We start from the raw sequence: 23122 nt of genomic DNA on the forward strand, positions 1-23122 counted from the left end.
GAAAGAAAGGAAGAAAGGAAGGAAGGAAGGAAGGAAGGAAGGAAGGAAGGAAGGAAGAAAGAAAGAGAGTGCAGTCAGGCCTGTTGGTACACATGGATCTCAGAACTCAGGAGCATGGTACATTTAAAGGCAGTTAGGGTCACAATAAGATCTATATCAGGCTGACTTATAAAGAAAGCCTGTGCCCTGACAATACTCAGGACTATAGGACACTGATAAACAGGATGTACCAGGGAGGCCTTTTGGAATGTGTTTAAAATTTTTAATCCTAGCAGGGTGGCAGTATCACACATCGTTAATCCCAACACCCAGGAGGCAGAACTCTGTGAGTTCAAAGCCAGCCTTGTTTACAGAGAGAGAGTTCCAGGACAGCCCAAGCTATACAGAGAAATACTATCTCAAAAAAATGTTTGTTTTCTCTTAGCCCTAAAACCCCAGATGTGTCACTTTTAAAATCACTTTGGCCACACTATTGACTCTTCTTCCCCTAATATTCTTTCAAAGCTTTGTTCTTGATATAAATTGATTTATTGACTAGAGAAATTGATATAGTGAAGAATTGAAATGTAAATAATAATTTTCACATCCAGGGGGAAAAGCTACAACTATATATGGATGAGTTATTTTTATTTCATAGCTATTGCTAGAATTCCTGTGTGCTGACACAATATCTGATATTTTTACTTTTCCAAGCATTTGGTAAAATACTCTCTGGTGAGATTTGAGAGGCTTTCTCTCACTCCCACCCCCTCTATGGCTTTCACTCATAGGATACTTAGACAAACATTTTACTGTCCAATATAAATGAAATATATATATATATATATATATATATATATTTATATATATATGGATTCAATTTAAAACTGGTCATTTATAAACGTAGACAAGGAGGCCCCTCCCATGGTTGAAATATATTCTTCAAATTTCATATTGGAATCTCAGTTCCTAAATTCATATGCTGATGAAATTTGGGCATGAGTCCTTTAAATGGGTGCTTCGATTTTAAGGGCTGGGTTATTATGAATGGATTGATTCATTGTAATTGCAACTTTTATTTGCCTGGTGTAATTGTCATCTCAGAGGCTTACTGCCAAATAGCCTCATCTTTTCTAGTTCTTTCTGAATTCTGGCTGGCTGGTTTAATTTAGCTGTTCTGGCTCAAACTCCTCTTCAAGCTGACTGATTAAATCTGGCTTCTCTCAGCTTCTCACTGAATTGTTCTGCTTAGCCTCAAACTATCTCTATCGATCTGTTTTAATCTTCTGGCTCCTTCTTATTCTCTGGCTCATTCTGTCTTCACCTGTATCTAGCTTATTCTCTCTGCAACCTGTATCTGTAAAACTGCTCCTGTAAAAACTGCCTCTGAACTTCACGAACTGAACTGGTACCAATTGAACTGCCAGAAACTCAATTCCCTTGCACTCCCTCTTAACTAATTCTTGAGTGCTGGGATTTAAGGTGTATACAACCACTCCTGAACCTAAGGCTTTTTGTACCTGAAAATTTGCTTTGTACCATGCTGGCCTTGCACTAAGAGATCTGCTAGCCTATCTCTAAGGATTAAAGACATATCTGTATTCCAGCCAAAGTAACCATGTTGCTGGAATAAAATGTCTGCATAATTCATGGATTAAGGGGTTACTATGGAAATGGGTTTATTAAACAACAAAACAACGCAGAGTTCATTGGCATACTGGCTCTGTCCTACCATTGGTGGCATTACAGAATTGTTTCCATGTGATGAATGAATGCCAGTACCACACTTCCTGGCTTTTGAAACTGTGAGCTAAATGAATCTCTATTCTATAAATTACCTGGTCTCTGGGACTTTGTTCCAGCAACAGAAAATAGACTCCCAGTCTCAAAGTGTATCCTTTATTTCTCTATCTTTAGTCCTGTGTGATAGCCTGTTCTTTTGATAGCAATTCTTTACTCGGAGAAGTTCAACACTCTTCTTGCAAGCCCTGTTGGAAAAAATTACAAAGCCACAGTATAATATTTTATAGATTCCATAGAACATTTTCAATTTCTTTCAAACTTCAATGATTACAGAGTTCCTGCCCAGCTCTGTCTTTCAAAGTCCTTCATGTGTGCCCTACAGTGACAGCATCACAATAGATGCCTATAGAGCTGCCTCCAAGACTCCCATAGGTTAAGGGCAAACTTCACTGTTAAGGCGTTTCAATTCTAACAGGCTAGAAGTCTGATGCTAAGGTGGAAATCAGGGTACCACATCTCTAACTGTAAATCAGCCCTTTATGTGTCTGTCTAGATGCTATTCTAGTCTTGTTGATGGTGTCTTGATCTTCCCTGGAAGAACCATCCCTTCTCGGCAACCTTCTAGATGGAGTTGGTCCTGGATCCTTCCTTGGATGCCTGGGGTGACTGAATATTCAGAGCTGGTCAATCTGGACCTTTTCATTCTTTTGCCTCAGGATGGCCCTCTGGCCCTAGTCAGTCTTGTGAGATACAGAGCTAGCACTTTGATACAACTAGGAGAGAACCTAGACTATCTCATTCCTAGAATATCAATATGTGATTTGTGTCTAAATCCAGTGGCATGGAAGGCATGTTCAAGGGACTGCTAGTTCTGTAATGGTACTGGGTCTGTAATGTCATGGTACTGGGTCTGTGGATCCAGTTGGTTTGATGACGGTTTTGGCCATAGCCTTCTCAATTCTCTGAACCCACAATTCTTTGTTATTTGGTCTGAGCTTATATTGCTTACAGCTCAGTAAGTTCTGATTAAACAGAAAGAGAGGACCACAGGACTGTTAGGCAGGAAGTGAGTCTAAGCAGAAAAGCATGGTGAGAAAGGTGAAAGCAGCCAAAGGCTTGAGATTCCCAAGACTGTATGGGTTGGGACAACGTTACAAGGAGGAAAAGATGCCAACCTAAGCCGGATCCTAGGGGTAAGGCCAACTTGCTCTGTAGGCTTTTGACTTTTTGCATAGTGACTCCGAGGTCACCATGTAGCTTGAGAGAGAATCCACCGAGGGCCACATAACCTAATCCTGCCTAGAGGGAGATGAGACAAATAGAAATATCAGGAAGCAATTCTCCGAGGCCACCTTTTAAGGGCAATGTTATCAAATGAAAAGACTGAAAGATTTGTGCTTCTGTACTACATGGAACTATTGACAAAGCATCTTACTCTTTCTGAACTTCTTTTCCCTCTTGGTGATGTAGAGAGAATGTCTATCATTCATCCTCATAACAGTTCTATAAGGTAGCTATTATTGGTTGTAGATTGTAATAATGTTATATTTCTGCTATATCATACTGCAGGCCACTAGCAGCCTAGCCGTTTATGTTAGTTAGATTCAAGCAGGAGCTGTCGTTTACTGATGCTCAAAGGATCTGCCTTTGTGTGGGTGGCACTTTTCTCACCTACCAACTCAGTGTGAGAAAACACAGAAATGTAAAAGAACAGCTGATAAGGCAATTTTCTAAATTGCCTTGTTAACATGAGAAAATATATTTTAGAGTGTCATCTCCAGATAATATTCAATTACATACTTTACTAAGTTTAGAAAATAGACAAAGCCACCAAGTTTGATAGCAGAACTGTCTGAATTGGGGTATTTGTTAATAAGTGAACAATGTGAGCTTTATTGTATATTATTCTACATTCCCAAACAAGCCTGGAAGACGGTCCTTAAATCCACAGTTCTAAAGGTGAGAACATGGGGACTCACAAAGATGGAGTCTTTTATTCTTAGTTATATAACCAGTTAACAGTGACATTGAAATACAGGTCTACCTAAAGCTAAACTCTGAATTTTCTCCTTAAAGAGAACCTGGGCACACTAGGCACAGAAAGCACTCACATGCTAAAACATGGCTTCTCGAACTTTAGAATGAATAAAAGTCCCCAAAGACTTCTCAAATTAGATCTGACTCAGTAAGGCTGGAGTAGGGCCTAGAATGCTACAGCCTGTCTCAATTCTATATTTTTCTAATAGTTTTATTCTTTGCTATTTTCGTCATTTCGCTTTACCTGAAGAAGTCACAGCAGGTTAATGTGTGATTTTTTTTGGTTGTTTTATTATGGCCTTATGTGTCATTTTTAATTAGGTTCAAATTAAATTAGGATTAAAAAATAAATGTAATTTTTTTAACATCTACGGAACATGAATATTGAAAGAAGACTTAGAATCTCTTTTTGTTTCCTTCCTCTAATCTCTCTCTCTCATCTAGTTACAAAATCATTTCAATTCTACAGTGTCACATTGCACAGTTTTTCCCTTTATCTCTTTTTTTATGTCTTTGGCCTTTTAGCTGGAGAGCAGCCGCACCTCTGATTTAGCCATAGTCAAAGTTGGGAAAGACAGCATCACAGTAATGTACCCAGACTGCTTCAGTGAATAACTCAGGGTGACAAGAAATTTTAACTCAGCCTTCAGGAAGCTTTCAGTCATACAATGGACGCTTAGATTATTTACAAAAATAGTTTTGGTTTTTTAAGGAAACTGACAAGAAGATTTTAGCATATTGCTATGAACAATGTCAACTATGCATACCATGATGGAGGACAGATGTCCCTGTGGGGATGTGTAGCAGCCTGACTAGCTTGAGAGGCTGGCACATACCCTGTAGCTGATATCTTCCTGGCCAGTTGGGAGGAGCTAAGGTAGGAGGAGTAAGGAGAGGAAGGGGAGGTGTAAGGAGAGGAAGAGGAGGAAGAGGAGGAGCTAGGGAATAGAGGATGAGAGCGAGGGGGACATGGCTGCGGATGTTCATGTGTGTCTAACAGTCAAAGGTAGTTGATATATCTAGGTTGGGTATTGGGTTACACCTCTGACTGTGTGGGCATCTTGTTAATTGAGCATTACCAAACATATAAAGCCTTTGGTTAATCTTTGAGCATTAGAGTTTCATTCCTACCAGGCCTGCATGGATGGCAGGATGGTTTGGGCTCAGCCCAGCCTTGTGAAGACAGTGTGGAAGATTGGCAGAGCCATTTCGCATACTGGCATCTAGTGAGTGGCAGGGCCGGTGGACTGAGCCAGCAGCCTGAGCCACAGCAGTAGCGAGAACATGCCACTGCTTGTGACCTCAGGCCTAGGCTAGTCGGGAACATGGCAGCTTATAGTCTGTAACTACAAGCCAGAATGGATGCTGCTGTATTAAATATCTCCTGCGACATATCCCACAGTTCCTTTGTGTTCTGTGGCCAGTTTCCTGGCCTTTTACTGCTTGCTTGCTAAAGCAAGTGCCCTGTGGTGCTCACTCAGACACATACCACAGTGTAGCGTGTTGTATTTGCTACCCCATTTTAAGCTCTGGGAATGGGCCTTGATACCCGCCCCGACCCAGATTCCCTTGAATCCAAGAATAAAAAAATAACACACACACAAACAGAGACACACACACGCACATACACACGTACACACATGGCCAGTTAATCTTAAAATGTTTTTGTTAACTCAATGACTGGGTACTCCTAAACTTCCCCTGCCACCCCTGGCATAATCAGATAGAGTGGCCATTGGCCACTGTAATGGAAAACTCACATGGCTTGTTGGCTTTATCTCCTGCAGCTACTACCTCCTTCTTCCCCAGTTCTCCTGTGGCTGCTAGCTTGCTTGGGGGGGTGGAAGGGGGTGGGGCAGAAGTCCTGCCTATTTCACCCAGCTCATTTGCCGCCAGCATCTTTATTGATGGATCAAGAACCAACTGGGGAACAGGTCCACCCCTACACCACTAGCAGCAGCTGCTCAGTCTTTCAAGTTAGTCCCAAGCTGTCAGCATGCAGGTCCATAATAACTTCCATTGACCTGAGAACTTCATTTGATTCCAGAGTCTCTTGATTAAAGTTGCCCTGCCATTTATTATCCAAACTAAGACACTTCTGAGAATAAGGGAGGCGTGTTCATAATTGCAGTGAGCTTGTCAGGCTAATCAAGGACTATTCCCTGCAGATCTGGACACATAGGCAGGTCTTCCTGGGTCAGCTTTGACTCTGCCATCTTTTGCTTTTTTTTAGAAATTTCATGTTTGAAATTTTACACCTGTGTAATGTGTTTTGATCAAATTTCCCCTGTTCCCTGAACACACCACATTCTTCGCACAGAAGTTGTATGTTCTAGTTCCAGTTTGCCCTTTCTTTGTCTTTCTATTCTAGTAGGGTTCTCAATAGACTGAATCCTGCCCTCACACACTGGATGGAAGCAGGTGGTTTCTTGTTGTTGTTGTTGTAGTTTTTATCAGTTTACCAAGTCAGGTGTTGTTTTCTTCCAACACCCACCTCCAATTTCTTTATATTTTACAAGATTTCTGGGAATCTCAAATCAATATGGTATATATAACTAACCAACTCACACACAGACTAACCAATCAGCGAATGAATTGTTCCCTGATTGACAATAGAGACTTATAGACAGCTCATCCATTTGGTTTACAGCTTCCCAATTGTTTCAGTCAGCATTCAAAGGTTCTGTTTTGAGTCAGGCATGGTGGCATGTACTTGTAATCCCAGCATTTGGAGGAAGAGTCAGGAATATCGATTGTTGAAAATTCAGGGTCCACCTGGTCTACACAGTGAGTTCAAAGTCAGCCAGGGTATATAGTAGTGAGTCCCTGTCTCAAAATAAGCAATTGGGAATTTGTTTGTTCACTTTTAGCTTGAATTTGAACTTTAACCAATATGCTGAGGTAATGAGTTCCTTGGGCCTTAGTTCCAGAGAGTAGACATTTTTGTCTCAGACGAGAGAGAGAGTAACATTTGTCTTGGATGGAGACAGTTTTTCTCAGACTCCCAAACTATAACAGGAGAAAGACAACATTATAGTAATATTTGTATATATCAGAACAGTGCCATGGAGAAGAACAAAGATACTTGGGCAGGCTTTATGGGAAGAGTGAAATGAAAGAAAATATAGCAAAAGCTTGTCAGGAGACGTGAAGACAAAGATGCAGTGTATGGGAGACTAATACTCATAATAACAATCCTCACTTTGCAACTATATCCTATGAATAAATTATATCAAAAGGCCATAAATAGAAGACATTCAGTGCCTGAAGACATGGCTCAGTGTATTAAATGTTTGCTAGGTAGGCAAAAGGATTAGAGTTCAGATCCCCAGAACTCATGCACAGGCCAGGTGCAATAATGTATCTGTATAATCAGTGGTGAACAAGTCACTGATCTCAAACAAGGGAGAGATCAAGACCAACACCCAAGGTTGTCATCTGACCTCTACACTAACTGTGGCCCTCACAGGCCCTCACTCTCCTACCCACCCACCCACACGCCCCAACACATATATATGAACATGATCACACACATACACCTTATGTGCATATTAGATTACAAATGAAAAATACCATAAGCAAAAGGGAGCCACAGCAGCTGTCTTATGTGATAGTTCAGAATGCAATGACTGCTTGGGACATCAAAACAAATATGAATGTCAGTGGGGTTGATGACCATCTGTCTTTGTTTCACTCACCAAACAGGATGCTTGCGTTTGTGTTTATCTCCACATGTTTGAGGTCTAACATCATAATCCCAACCCATAAGCCTCAATTATTTGAATTCATCCATATGCACTCAGCTTTACCTGTCTCTCCTCCAGTTTCCCATGATTTAAACCAAATGCAAGAAAATAGAAGCAAGTCGAGATCTTGTTTTCTTTGTGATTCCTGTGGTACACCTGAATGGAACTTTGAGCCTGGCTAAGAACCTGCATCCTGGAATGTGAGGTTCACCAATTGGTGCCACCTGGGATGTAACCCTGTAGACAGACTCTCTAGCAGACAGGTAAGTGGGGAGAAGAGCCATACCTACATAATAAAGATGGTACATTTCCAAGATGGCAGCTTCTTCCTCGCTCTTCTGACCTGAAACAGAAGGCTGTCTGTTTGAAACAAAGACTTTTTGAACTTTCTCTCCTGCCATCAGGCTCCTGCTGATGGACCGGATCACAAAGTTCTAGGTCAGGACTTGTTTACATAGCAGTTAAAGGCCAACTAGCCATTCTGCCTTTTTTTGAACTGACCAATTGTAAATAAAGGGAGGAAGACTCTTCCCAACCCATGAAAGGAGATGGGATTTCTGGAGAGTCCCCTCTCTGCTCTTTCCAGCCAATGAGAGGAGATGAGAATTTTGGACAGTCCTCTCTCTGCTTTGGGGAGGGCTCTTTTTCTGCTGTGTGTCTACAGCATGTATGTTTTTCCTGCCCAATAAAGTTTTTTTTTTCAACTGCTGATTCCTTTTCTGTTTGCTGTGTTCAAGATTTCTCTGCTGCTTCCTGCTGGACCTTTTTCTGCCCCTTCATTCTTTAATAGGCAGAGATAGCAAATCCCAAGATGACCCCTAGATGGTAACAACAGTCTCTGATGTGCTGGTTCAGCCACTGTCCTGGTGTGAGAAGAAAGTTCCATAGGTACACGGGGCAGGGAAGGCATTGGCCACAGCTGCCCGTGTTTGCTTCTTTTAATTGGTTTGCTTTTGATTTCCAACTTATTTGACTTGGGTTCCAGATTTGTTTTCCCTGTGTAACACTGACTTGGATGCTATTAACAGGCCCATCTGTTTGCTTTGCTTAAATAAAATGTAAATTGGTTTTTGTTTTAAATTTCAGGTGCTTTTCTAGTGGTCTCTGCTGTTCACCATCTAAGGTGGTTGGGCCATGGTGGTGAATGTTTAGCTGCCAAGAATAGAGGAATCTGATTATTTGGTTGTTTTTCTTTAAATGGGTATGATTTTAGTATTTAAGGAAATTTTTGATCTTTCATAGATTTTGATTTGCTGGTGGGTGATTTTTATTCCTTTTATCTGCTCCCCTATTCTCTCCTATCCAGGAGCCACACACTCATTTGTATTCCTATGGTGTGTGTAAGGGTTTATGTGTGTGTGTATGTGCATATATCTATGTGTATTCATGTGTTGATGTATGTGTGTTTGAGTGTGTGTATGTGTGTATATATATGTGTGTTTTCCAACCACTCTTTCCTATGAAGGGAGATAACAAAATACTTGCTACTCAAAGAATAAAACAGCTGCAAATAGTGTCATGCTGATTGTGGTGGGTCTCTTCCATACATGACTGCACTGAAGCATGCACCTTTAGTGAACCATTGATGGGTAAGCAATTGACAGATGAAGGGCCATGCAACGGGATGCATAACAGTGAGGTGGATTTCATCAGAGACCTTTAAATATTCATGGGTACAGGCTTTCTTGCCAATTTTGTTCTTAAGATTCTTTTATAATGGAAACCTATTTGAAAGAGAAGAAAGCTAAGCTCTCACAAGAATTTAAGCAAATGCTTAAAATAAAACCAAAACCAACCAACCAACCAAAAACAATTAAAACAAACAAACAAATTATTCAGAGACAGTGAGTTGGTTCAGGCAGTAAAGATGCTTGTTGCCGAACCTAACAACCTGAATTTGATCACACACATAGGCACATGCACACGCACATGTGTGCATATGCACAAAAACACAGTGTACTTTATCTTTGTGAAGTTTGGCATTTATTTATATATGTGTCCCTGCATACCGCTGACGATGCCACCTTCTATAAGGTATGCAGACAATGCATAGAAAACTGTTCTGGCTTGGTCAAAAGTCCCATGTTCTCAAACGCCTTGCTCCTGCTGTGTCTGTTCTACTCTAGAAATTTATTCCCTAGAATGACCCTCAAATTTCCTTTATTTCACGTAGTACTTTGTTAGCTTAGAGCAGGTGTGTCTTGTCCAGAAGTACGCACAGAAGCAACAGCTGACCCTGCCTCCGGCTGCAAGAGAAGGACCCTGAGCCCTGGTCGCAGGGTACTCTTTAACATAAGAGAAGTGGTTAGTGTGAACCATTAAGTTACCTTGCACACTTCCAGGGAGGAGAAATCCTATGCATCCTTTGGTCAAGTAGTGTTCCCAACAAGATAGAGCAGATGTCAAAGAGGGGAGCTGAAGATTGCAGTGAGCTCATCCTTGCTCTGATTTAGCTCTTTTCAATATGACTAAGACATTCCAGTGGGCAGGGGAGCAACTACTGGGAGCCTGGGAAAGCTTTTATTAACCATACAAGGAGGCTGACTCATTGCTGGTAAGCAGCTCGTCTAGATTTTCCTAAACTAGTCTTGGTATGGAGACTGGGAGCTCCTCAGTCCTGGGTACACTGGGGTAGCTAGTCACCCTATCTCACATTAGAAATTTCGGGAATACCAACATTTTACACCCACCCCCCCCAATTTACACAAATCCATCATTCCTATGGATTGTGGACTAGGTGCATTGGTGTGTATAGAGTTGAGCTTTTCCAGAGGAAGAGAACCACCAGCATCCATAGACAGAGAGGTGTATTATGGAAACTGACTCATTATTATGGAGAGCAAATGTTTCCTGACCAGTTGTCTGCAACTGGTGAGGGAACTTGGCTTTTTTCAGCTCTGGCTTTCTAAAAGTCTCTTAGACCCATCACAGAAAATTAAGCACCATGATGTGGCTCAATCTCAGATATTTTCTGTGCCTCTTCAAGTTTCTGGAGCATGCTCATGAGAGGATGTGCTGCTGTCTTCTGTATTTAGGTAGCCATTCTTGGAGGAATGCTTCCTCCTGCTCCCTGTAATTCAGTTTTATTTTAGAAACTAAATCACTGTAGGAACATTGTTCCTGGAGCTACCATTGGGTACAGTGTGAGAAGACTCTTAAGTCTCTGATGGGGCCGTGAAGCTGACAGATCATAGATGTTTCGTGCTCACGAAAATTTAACAATCGCCACCTACTTCCAGGTGGGAAGAAAACGTGTGAAGTGTGTTGACTTGGAAACTGTTGGGCCCTTGGTCCTGAAAAATGAGCACCTTTCTCTTAGGGATAGGATACGGTGAGACATAGTGCAATTAACACAGCACTTGTTCGATGTGTGTTTGCCTTTGTCCTAAGGCAGTCTTTGCTTGAATTATAGTTCATAGAAAAACATTAAGTCATAGCTATGTTACACATCATAAATAATTGTGAGGAAGCTGTGGCAGTGCTATAGAATCATTTATAAGATCCAAACCTGGAGAATGGGGTTTAAAAGTTTTAAGGCCAAATTAAATAATGCACTAAAAAGGGCAACCAGGTGAAATTGAACACATTCTATTACCCACTAATGATTGTAATAAAATTTATTCCGTAATAACTTATCTGTTCCATAGCAGTCATCTTTTAATATCCCTAGGAGGGAAAACAACAGGACAACAGAAGTGAGAGTTTGATTAGAAACTCACGTTCTTGTAAACTAGTTGGTCTCTAGTTCCACAGAGGTTGATGGGATGCAGGGCAAATGTGATTCATTAAAAATGTATCTAGGGTTAAAAACAAATTCAGTATCGGATGGCCCCGACCCAGAAATGAGGAATTAGTAAAAAGAAAAGTTAAAACTAGATCAGAGACATCTAAATAAAAATTTAAAAAAATATATATTAATAACTTCTAGTACTAGCCATTCAGACATGTTAAAATAGCTCACTCTCATCCACGGTTCTTAGTTGCCCATCTTATAATTCAAATATTAAGGTGGTAGCGGTGTCAGCCACTAAGAATTACTGATTCGGATGAAAAAGTCTTTAGATGTCACAGATTATTTAATTACCAGCAGGTATGCTGCCGAGGTGCACCTACAGCATCCTCACTTCCAGATTTTCAAATCAGGTGGCCTAGGGGCAGCTGGCACATGCGTACCAATGTTTGCCTGTGCACACTTGCACTCACACACACCACCTGCTAATAATTAAAGGATGCACTGCCATTTGCCGTCGCTGACGTTGCCACGACTGTCTTGGTAACATTTCAGAATTTGGCAGGACCCTGGTCTCATTTTTTTTTTTTTCAGCCAGACTAGGCTCACTGGTTTGCTGTGGTGTCAATGGTCTTTGAACCCTGAAGACCTTTACCTTAAGAAAAATAAACATTTAGATTTGTCTAGGACACAAGGTCAGCCTTCCATTGCCAGTGCAAAGGCGTTGCTAGTGATCCCCTGAGGAAACAAAAGTTTTATGGCCTTTACACACTTACATACCTACGGTGGCTGCATCTGGGACCCTGTGGGAGTGGGGAGGGGCCACTGCAGTTTGTAGGTTCCTAAAAAAATGCCCATTATTATGAAGTTGCCTGAATATATCTGTTAGAATCTTACCCTCGGGATTCTTTTCTCCCCCTTCTTTTTCCTTCCCTCCAGCATCCACTCATCCCCTTTTTTTGTTTTTGTGTTTTGTTATTTTTTTTCCTTTTCCTGAAAGAAGAGGAGCTCCTACCTCACTGCCTTCGATAGCCTGGAACTCCTGGACTCAAACAATCCTCCTGGCCCTGGCGGCTCAGTGCCATGAACTATAGGCACACATCACCACCACCACCACCACCACCACCACCACCCCACCCACCCCCACCCCACCCCCACCCTGGCCTGGCTGCTAAGAAGTTTATTTTAAAATGAGATGCATTTGTTGCTAAAGGTTGCTCCAGTGTAGAGGAGGTAAGAAAACCAGCTGAGGAGAAGGTCGTAAAGTTTTGGCAGAGTGAGAGATTCCCCCTTTTATCTGACGGAAGTGGAACAGGCATTGTAAAAACAGGGTTTGACAAAATAGTGATAGAAATATTTATTGCTTCCCGCCCCCTAAAAATGTATGTTTAGTGAGAACAGCCTGCTCTTATTACTATGCCTTCCTAAGAACAGTATCTCCTGCTTCTCTCTATTTGTCCTTTCTTGCTTCTGCCAACTGACACCTCTCTCTCTCTCTCTCTCTCTCTCTCTCTCTCTCTCTCTCTCTCTCCCTCTCTTTCTCTCTCTCCTCCCTCTATCTCTCTGTGTCTCTTCCTCTCTCTCTCTCTCTCTCTTTCTCTCTCTCTCTGTCTCTCTCTCTCTCTCCATCTCTCTCCATCTCTCTCTCCATCTGCAGCTTTCGTGCTTTCTCTAGTTACAAGTCAATCCCTATCTCACGGTGCAGCCCTCTGCAGCATACAGTAATTTCTTTTTTCCTGACCCCTTGGGTTACCTGTTGGCTCATAAAGATTCTAGCTCAACGTTCTCAGATTGCATTTTACATAGACATTAGCTCACGTAGCTAGATCCTAAACATTTGAGACCCAGGAAGAGGGCATATGCTACTTTCTAATTCCTGGCAGAAATAACTGGTGTTCAATACATATATGGCATTTTGAATTAAACTAACTTTTCTACTTTCTTAGACACATGTATTTTTTTCATTGTTCTTGCCCAGCCAATGCTAAACTTTATCAGTAATTTCTTTCAATGAGTGAATGAGAAAAATAGAGGTAGCCGTCACAGTCAACCTACTCATTTATGGAAAGCAAATTGTGAACTTAACTCTACTAATGAGAAAAAAAAATTAACTAGTAAACTGATTCTAGTCTGGAAAATTACTCATAGTTTATTAAGAAAGAGACAATTCTATTTTCACAAAAAAAATGACAAATTGGAAGAAAACAGATAAGTACTAACTCTATCCCCGAACTATAGAAGATTTCAGATAGACAAGATACATTTCAAATATAGGAAGTGGCAATTTGAAATGCAGATGTGGAGATATAACTTCGATTCCTAAAAGTATTTTCCACAGGACTGCAGATGTAGCTCAGGGGCAGCAGGCTGATCCAGAATGAACAAGGATCTGGGTTCAATTCCAAGTACTATACAGACCAAGGAAGACCCAGCCAGGAGAGATGGTGCAGTGACAGCGAGCTTGTTGTTCTTGTAGAGAACTGGTTTCAATTCACAGCAGCCATGGTGTCTCAGAACCAGAACTCCAGTTCTAGGGGATCTGAGATTCGCTTCTGTTCTCCAAAGGCACTAGGCACATATGTGGTGCATAGACATACCTGCAAACTGACACACACACAAAATAAAAGAATAACTTTTTAAAAATAGGAACTACTCAAGCCTGGCCTAGTTAATTTGAATGTGAGTTATTCTTGAAATAAAGACTTGAAACAGCTAGACACTGACTGTGCTATTGACTGTGATTTGTAAGATTTTGATATTTAGAGCCAAATATTAGATTTTAAAAGCAAAGAAACTTTAACAGTGAGACATGGACTGAAATTTGGTGACTTTCAGAGATCTTACTGCGCTCAAGATTTTTAATAGAGAACATTTTTTATAGAGATTTGAAGCATGGGAATGCATGTTTGTTCAGATTCTCGCGCCTCAATGTACTGAAAACAGCATTAGCTCTGCAGGACGAAGCCTTTAATTAAACCCCATTCCAGTCCTTGCTGGCCGTGAGAACTTGGAGAGGATACCTAATGCATCTGATCATTAAATTCTCCATCTGCATATAATGTGCTTTGAAATCAGATTTCGAACGCTACAGATGTTTAGAAGAGAAACATTGCAAGTGTGTGGAGGGTGGTACTGCATGAGCACACCTGCATGCACGTCCATGTACCTGTGTGCTCATAAAGAGGCCAGAGGAGAGCATTAGATGCTTCTTCTAACACTGTCTGCCTTATGCCTGTCAGTCAAGGCCTCTGTGCAGAACCTGGGGAAATCCCATTCTTTGGCTAGAATGACAGGCAGCAGCAAATCCCAGAGTTTCTCCTGTTCTGCCTCCCAAAGGCTTTCATGGGTCTGTGACTGGCTTTGTGATGGAAATGAGATCTGACTCTGGTTCTCCGACCTGTGGAGCCAATACTCTTAACAGCTAGGCCATCTCTTCTGTCCACACAAATGCCTTTGAGTCATTTCGTTCATACCTTCCATTTCTCAATACCACAGAGTATAGGACCAACCTGGACATCAAGGGACAAACATCATTGAAATTTGCAACATGAGACTCAGAGACATAATGGTCAGGGGGTAAGAACGAACTTGTGTATTAATACCTATTTGAATTATAGCCATGTGTTGTAGATGTCTAGTATAATGTAGGTCCATGTTGAAGAAGGCTGAGGGGCCATCATAGTCATGCATGATCACATGTGGGAGATTGGAATACTGAACCATATTAAGGAGTGTGATACAGAAACGTTTTCAAGCCAGAACTTCTGTCTACAGCATGCCCTTATTTAAAAAATTAAAAAAAAAAAACAAAACACCTCAGAGCAGTACATATGCCAGACACAAGGACTACTAGCTAGTTTACTTGATTTATAGCTATGGGTTCCTAGAACTCTTCTTGATATGTATTATCTCACTGAACACACCCAGGAACTCCAAAAAGTAGGAATTGCTAGCATCTTCAGTTCACATATGGATACGCCAAGGCACAGGAAAATTAAAAAATTGGTCCTTAAACACAAGCCTATGAAACTACTGGTAAGACTTGAACTGAAGGTACGTGAGCCCAATACCGTTTCTTCACTTCTTTGAAGGCAGAACTCTTGCATGAATGTCGAGGAAGGCATTTGACAGGTCTGGACCTGGGAGACGATGGATGTGAAAAGAAAGGGATGGCTGTGTGGTTGGATGGTCCTCAGTAATTTCTCCTGTCTGGAATGCTGCCGCATGGTGTGTAATCAGTTCCCAGTTGGTACCGGGGTGAGAATGTCTGGCAGGAAGAAGGTGCTGAGTGTCCAGGAGACAGGCAGGTGTCTTTTCCCAGGTGACTGCTCCCCCCACTTTGACCCACATAACTATCAGACACAGAAGCACAGCTCCAAGATCAACTGCTCTGCTTTGACTTTTTCTGCTTAAAAGAGAGAGAGAGAGAAAAAATGCAGAAAAACAACAGCTTTGTACTATGACCTCATTCTGATTAAAATTCCTGGATATGTCTCTTATTTCCTTTCTGGTTCCAGCTGCCTTCCTTTTCTCACCTTTAGGCTGCAGCCAGTTTATTTAGGAAGAAACAGATAGCACGCACATAAAAGAGGAGTGTTGAGTTCTATCCTAGAATACTTTGAAGCATAATACCAAAGCCTCTTATCTAGTGAGTCCCTACTAACTAACTCAGTTTTCAGACAGATGGCTGCCATTTTCCCCAGGGGGTGGTGCTCAGAGTTTCTGGATTAGATCCACTGGGCATGTTTAGTAAATGCTGTCACTCATTCTTCAAAAGTACTGACTGCATGTGTGCTATGACACAGCCATTATAGTGAAGTTGATTTATGGACCTTCCCCCCAGACCTGAGTTAGTGTATCTGAGATAGTGGAGGTAGAGGTCTTACTGTTCTGTGCTGCTATAACAAAATACCGGAGCCTGAATCATTTATAAAGAGTAAACATTTAGCGCTCACAGTCCTAGAGGTTGCAAAGTCTAACATCTTGTTTTGTATTTTGAAGTGTGTGTGTGTGGGGGGGAGGGGCAGAGGGTGCGCTCGCTGTGCTTGCATGCAGTGCCTGAAAAGGCCCGATTCAAATTCCTTGGGGTGTCAAATTCCTTGAGGATAGAGTTCCAGGAGTTAATAATCTGTCCGACATGGGTACTGGGAACCAAACTTGTGTCCCCTGTAAGGGCAGTACTTTCTCTTAACTGCTGAGCCGTCTCTTTAACCTGAGAGCGCTGATAAGTTCAATTATTTTTATGAGGTCTGCTTCTCACCTCCCAGGTGATGGTGCCTTAAGGCTGCATCTGCTAGAGGAGAGAAACCTACATCTTCACACAATCCTTTTAATCAAGCTCTCAGCCTTCCATCAAGAGGAACTTCATAACCTAGTCACACACACACACACACACACACACACACCGTAGGCCCTTCCTCCCAACACCCCCTTCCTCCCAACACCATCACCTTCATGACCTTTGGAAGGGCACATCACACTCAAGGTATACCAACGGATCTGAGAATTCACAAGCTCCCAGATACCTTCTACACTGCTAACATACTACATTGTGATCTCGTTAAATACAGAGCATGGGCTTTTACGGAACCTTACTTTGGTGGTGTGGCTACCTGGACGGTCAGTGATTGGAAGGGGACACAAGTTTCCACACCCATTGACTTGGGGAGATTTGAAGCCATACTTTTTCTCCCCTCTTTCATCTGTTCATATTTTTAAATTTGCTGGTCTTGAGCCTGGCTACTCCAGTACTTGTCTGTCAAAACCTTGCTTGGCTCTGGATGTCAGTTCTTGTTGCAAAGTGTGAAGATTCAGGAGAGAGGCGTTGCTTTCATCTTGCGGCACCTCTGCTCGCTCTTCTTTTAGTACTGACTGTCAGTCACAGGGTGACTATGGCAAGTCCGGTGAATGCTTCACAATGACCCCAGATCCTAATCCCTGGAGCCTGTGAAGATATTATATGAGCTGGCAAAAGACATTGCAGGTGTAATTAGGGTTATGAACTTTAAGATGTAGTGTTCTGAATGTGCTGGCAGATGAGACACAATCATACAAGCTCTTTTAAAGCAAAGGTCAGAGTCTGGGAGATAGCTCAGTTATTGCCATGAAAATACAAGTATATTCTAGAAACTGTGTTAAGGGTTGGGGCATCATGGTGGGCCTTGCTTAACCCTGAGACTGGGGAGGCAGACACAGGTAAATCCCTGAGATTCTATGACTAGCCAGCCCAGCCTTATTCATGAATTCGAGGCCAATGAGAGACTTTGTCTCAAGGACACCTGAGGTTGACTTTGGGCCTCCACACGCATGTGCATACATGTGCTTGCACATACACATCATGGGAGGGAGACTCTGACTGGAGTCCCAGCAATGAAGCTTTTTGCTCTGGGACAGTCAGAGAGGCATATTATAAAAGGAGACCAACACAGTTGATGTTGGGGTGAACCACATGTTAGACTTGGGGGGGGGGGGAATGTAAGCCAGTTTTGCTGAGAAAGGCTCTTAACTTGTAGCTTGCAAGACATCAGGAGCCTCAGTTACATAGCTCCCAGAGCTGACTTTGGACCAGGCCTGTGAGTTACATGAACCTGGAAGCAACTTCTCTCTCAGAGAATCCAGTAAGGAAGCTGAGCCCACTACCTTGATAGGACCCAGTAAGCTTGTTGCTTAGCAACAAACCTCATAATTTTTCTTACAAATGAATGGAGGTACAGCTCTAAAAGCATCAGCACTCCAGCCTAGGATGTGGGACTCTTCTTATTTTTGAAGCATCCTCTTTTCAAATCAACAACGATGTCCTATCTTAATGGCTCTTCTCTCCTGTCAACTCTTCCTGTCCCGGCACTTTCCTTATAACTATGAAGTACTGGCTCTAGGTGCAGCCACCAAGTTCCCTGATATCCTTTCTCAAATTTGATCTTTGATAATAACTTCCTAGATTCTTACACACTCATCTCCCTCGCCCCCTACCCCCCAACAGCAGTGATCATGAAAAAAAAAATTGGCAGGTACTTGTCAGTAAGGACAATGGCATGCTGGAATAACATACTGTATTATTGACTACATATTATCAAAGAAGAAAATTTAGGCACAAGGAAACTAAGCAACTTTTCCCAGCATCACGAAATGACAGAGGCAGTCACTAGGCATTCCTGACTAAAGAACAGGAATTGCCATTCACTCTCAGATGTAGTGCTGGTACTTAGTTCTCCATGGGCTGCTAGTTTAGCTGCCAGACTGCCAGTGTCTCAAACGACCAGCACATCGCTCTGTTTGGGGTAAGCTTTTCACCAGTTCTTTTCACCTTGACATTTTGTACTTCACCAAGTGTGTGCTACTCCGGTGGTTAATAAGCAGCCGACAGGATCAACACAAACTCCTGGGCGACATGTAAATTAGCAGCACCTATAGGAGCTCGAAAAGAAACCACACAGAATTTAAACATTGTGACTTTAAAAACTGCTTATAGGACCAAGGCCCTTAATTCCTTCAGTTCACTTGGGCTGGGGGATGGGGGGTGGGGAACCTCCCCCCCCCCAAAAAAAAAACCAGAGCAGCCTAACCACTTTTCCCTCATCTGTGATGCGCAGATGATTTCCGAGAAGAGAAATGAACTTTCAGAGGTTTCTCGATCAGCTGCTGGGCGACATCCGGCATCCGGCCTAACCACGAATCTCAGATGTCATAGCAACACAGGTCACCAGGGAACCCAAAATAGTCCTGCCCAGAGCTCTCCCCACTTCTCACTTGAGCATGTGTGGGAAAGGTGTCTGTCTGTCAGCCAGCCAGCACCTGCTGCTCTTCAGAGACTGGGTGACGCGAGGCTGCCGCCGGGGTTGTTTAATCAGCCCTGTCCATCCAGCAGCAACCCCTTCTAGACACGCTCTTTTCCTTTCATCCAAGAGTCTCCCAGACTCTTTCTGATCCACACGCGCATGTGGTGTTTCCACGGGCTTGACAATGTGTGAAATCCCCTCTAATCCCCGGCCCTTCCTCTCTTCACTCCGAAGTGCCATGTTTTCCTTTTTGTGGAAGCTCATTGGAGGCCTTAAGAAAGATAACGTGCAAGAAAGACTTTTTGGCTCTTCCAGAGCTCACTCTCGCCTCAAGTCCTGCGTATCATTTGATCACAGTTCCTGGCTCTGTGTCTGAGAGTGAGACACTTTGCTGCTACAGGGGGTATACTCCTAAAGAACTCACCGTTCTGCCTTCTCAGAAGTGCTGGGATTACAGGTTCGTGTCACCGCGGCCAGCTGATTTGCAGATTGGATTTGAGATCTTATCTAAAGAAAACTCACTGGGTTTTCCTGAGAACAATGTACATGTACGTCATCAAAAATACCAATAAGGAAACGGTGGTGATGGAGTAAACCAGTTGAATTTGTCCTGACAGAAGTGTATTGTTTTAAGATGAAGAAGAATGACATTTTGGAGTGGGGTATGCTGAGCGCCTCATGTACGCTAATTATGTATTCTTCCCACAGAGCTACTCAGCCAGCCCCCAACAATCATTTTAGCTGCACGTTTCTATTGAATTTAAGTGGCTCAGACAGAAAATTTGACACAATGAGACACCATGAGACGTTCTCCTCTCCCAATTTCTGCAAAATCCTTCTTGTGTACAGATGGTCTCAGATAGTCTCTGGATCAGTCCACATTCTTCTTTTAGTTTAACTATGATATGAAAGCGGGAAGCTATACCTTGTATTCTGATCCGTTCACAGTCTAGAAGTATGTGGTACAATACTCTCTCACGATGCTAGGTAGCACCAAGTTGTAGCTGTCAGCCAGACATGCGATCGTGAAAGGTAAAATTGATGTTTTGCAGTAGACACTGTTATTAAGTTATGGTATTTGGTAGAACAGGCTTGAAATGTTTCCAGCCTACAGTGGACTATGGAGACAGAGGAAAACCTTCCAAGAATGTTGCATCTGACATAGTATTCTTTCAAGGAAAGGGTGTCAGTAAGAGAACATACCATTAACTCCTAATAAGGGCAAAGGAAAAATGGACTCAAGGGGAGAGGGTTTAAATTTATGGAGTGTTGACTTTATGTTAGACACTTGATGTAACACTTGGCTAACTTTATTTTCTCCTTTTCTCTCAACAATCCCATGGGGGTATAAACATTCCTTGCACCTATCACCACCGCTAAAACTCAAAGAGCGGCCCTTTGTCTGGACTTTAACAGCTGCTGAGTGATGGGACTGAGGTTTAAACTCGTGTCTAGGTAGTTTTGAATACGCTGTGCAGTCTCCTAATGACCCGAGCTCCATCTGAGCGCTGTGAAGTGAAGAGTAATAAGATGGATGGTCTGTACTTAACACCTACAGTCTAGTCAGGAGACAGATCAAGAGAATGCTTTGGTAGGCACAAGAAAAGGGTACAGAAGCCCACAAGAGTCATGAATCACAGAGGCCTCCAGGGGTAGAGGAGCCTTAGGGGAGGGCAGGCTTTCTAGGGGCTTAGAAGAAAGCTCCGGCCTCAGAAACACAGGGTCCATTTACTCTTCCAGAAGGGACTGTGTCAAACTAAGAATGTCAGTGAGGAGCTTAGGAAGCGAAGTGAGCAGCTACTGCTATGTTGTCTATGTTAGCACAGAGGGAGTCCTCTTAGACCCTTGTGCCTCTCAGCATGGCCTAAGTTCTGGTATTGCTAACCACCCCTCCCCATGGAATGTTAGAAATGCAGAATTTGGGCCCCAGTGTCAGAAGCACTCAAACTGAATCTGCATTTCTGCCAGGTCTCCAAGAATGTCTGAGAAGAGCCAGGCTCAGTCTTCCTAGAGTCCTTTTCGATGTATAACTAAGACTGAGCAAGATCCAAAGGCCCTTTTCTCAGCCCTCTGCCCCACCCCCACCCCCACCACTTCTGCAGAAGCCCTGTTGTCTATCAGGGCTTGAAAGATGCTTCCTCTTACTGCTTTACCTAAAACCCAGCATCCTCTTCCTGTCGCTTGGGTGTCATGCTCTTCTTTGTCTCACTCAGAGCCACTGATCTGTGAATGTCCACCCTCAAGGATGTGAAGCAAAGGTATTGGGCACTCAGATATCTGCAAAACAGGGTGATCTCTGCCAGGAGCTAGTTGCAAGCAACTTGCCTGTGTATGTTGTGGTGACCCTGAAATAATGCTGTATTCTTTTTTAAAATCAGCATTGCTTGTGCTCCCTCAACAGGGCCTCTGAAAGGACAGAATAGCCTTCAGCTTAGAATCAGGACACCTCAGACATAGAGAATCATCCCCAAATCTAGGATGGGACCTGCTGGCTTATCTGGCTATTTAGTGCAGACTGCTAATTCATGGCTACCATCTGGGAAGAGTCGAGGGTCAGTGGAACTCAGGGAAAGAACCCCTGTGACTGGATGTGGCATCATGCTCCTATAATCCCAACGTGTGGGATGCTAAGGTAAGATGACAGTGAGTTTGAGGCCACCAGGGACTCCATGAAGAGATCCTGTTCTCCATACATAAAGGAAACATTATGCACAAAACCTGAAATGCGCTCTGGGTTCAGCCATGACATATAAAGAGTTTTGAACTCATGACTGTCATCCACACTATTCAATGTAATAAAACAAGAAAGACGATGGCAACAACAACAGCAACAACAACAACAACAAATTGAACAAACTAAACAGGCAGCTCTTCTTAGAGCCTTCAGAGAATTGAGGTCACAGACTGTTGCACACAGGCAAGAACAGCAGGCCCATGAGTGTGGAGAACTTCAGTTCACCAAAAGCAGAAGTGTGGAAACAGAAACCACTAACATCCACCAATAAATTGCTGTTGTTCCATCTGCTCAAACTTGAGAATTGGACATCTTAGAGGGTCTGATCAAAGGAACTTTCCTGAGTTTTACCTCTATCAGGCTCCTACTGTGACAGAGAAAGTAAAGTACTCTGTCCCTTCCCCAAGGGGTAGGGACATCACCATTTTAAAATATACCTGAAGTTCTGGGTTCTTCTTGCCAAGACTTAACCATTAGGGCACTCACTGGTGCAGCAGAGCCTGACTCATGGGGTTTTACCAGGGGCTTAACTGATCTGGGAAGGGAAATACCCAACTTGGCCTCACTGAAATACAGAACTGATCCAGGACTGTTGAGTTGTCTCCTTCTTCTACCAACAGATCAACAGCAAGAAATGTGTCCTCCCGAGAACACAATGAGAGCAGCAGAAAAAATCTGCAGGCCTCAAGCCCATTCAGGAGTCTCTAGGCTGACTCAAAGATAAGAGACGTATCACAAAGGACATGGGAGGTTTCATCTTTTTCATACATCAAAACTTCCAGAAATGATAGCCAGGTAAACACAAAGGGACACTAAACTTGGATGCCTCTATAGTGAAGATATTCATGTATCTAGGTGTAGTCTGCTCAAATCGAATCTTCTAGCACCCCTACTTAGTATAAAGGATAAGGAAGGCAGCCACATGGTTTGGGCACTGATGGAGGAAAAGTCACTTTACAAAGTCCTGATGGTTGTCCTTTAGCCACGAGCAAGTATTTATCCTGAGGTCTTGCTGTCCTGGAAAGTCCATAACATCTGAGACAGTCCTGGTGGTTCACGCCTGTAATCCCATTATTTGGAAGGTTGAGTCAAGAGGCTAGCCTTGAATTTCAGGCCAGCCTGGGCTATAGAGAGTGATCCCCATCTAAGAGATAAAAATACAAGGCAACTGTACTTTAAAGCTCAGTGAGATATGTTACAAGCCATCATGTTGTCAGTGAAGGCTTCACAGTTTATTGTGGTAAGAAGTTCAGTTAAGTAATAAGTATTTATAGATGGCTTCATCTTGGTGAATCTTCCAGGTCAAACTCAGGACTCCTTTTCCTAAGGACTAAGGGCATTTACATTCTAGACATGGTTCATATATTCATTGGGTAGT

At 42.7% G+C, this 23122-nt stretch overlaps 1 long non-coding RNA gene across 2 annotated transcripts; it reads right to left on the reverse strand.

The window, feature by feature from the left end:
- Positions 1-1864: 1864 nt before the first annotated feature.
- LOC114634411 lies at positions 1865-7905 on the reverse strand. Of its 2 annotated transcripts, none has more exons than XR_003713323.1 (2): positions 7792-7905; positions 1865-1967 (listed from the first exon to the last, which is right to left on the reverse strand). It is a non-coding gene; the product is annotated as an uncharacterized LOC114634411 (long non-coding RNA). The 2 variants fall into 2 exon arrangements; XR_003713322.1 differs by having other exon boundaries at positions 7796-7891.
- Between the last annotated feature and the right edge of the window lie 15217 nt (positions 7906-23122).

This window comes from Grammomys surdaster, unplaced genomic scaffold (genome assembly GCF_004785775.1).
Source record: "Grammomys surdaster isolate TR1022 unplaced genomic scaffold, NIH_TR_1.0 958, whole genome shotgun sequence".
Classification (NCBI taxonomy): Eukaryota; Metazoa; Chordata; class Mammalia; order Rodentia; family Muridae; genus Grammomys; species Grammomys surdaster.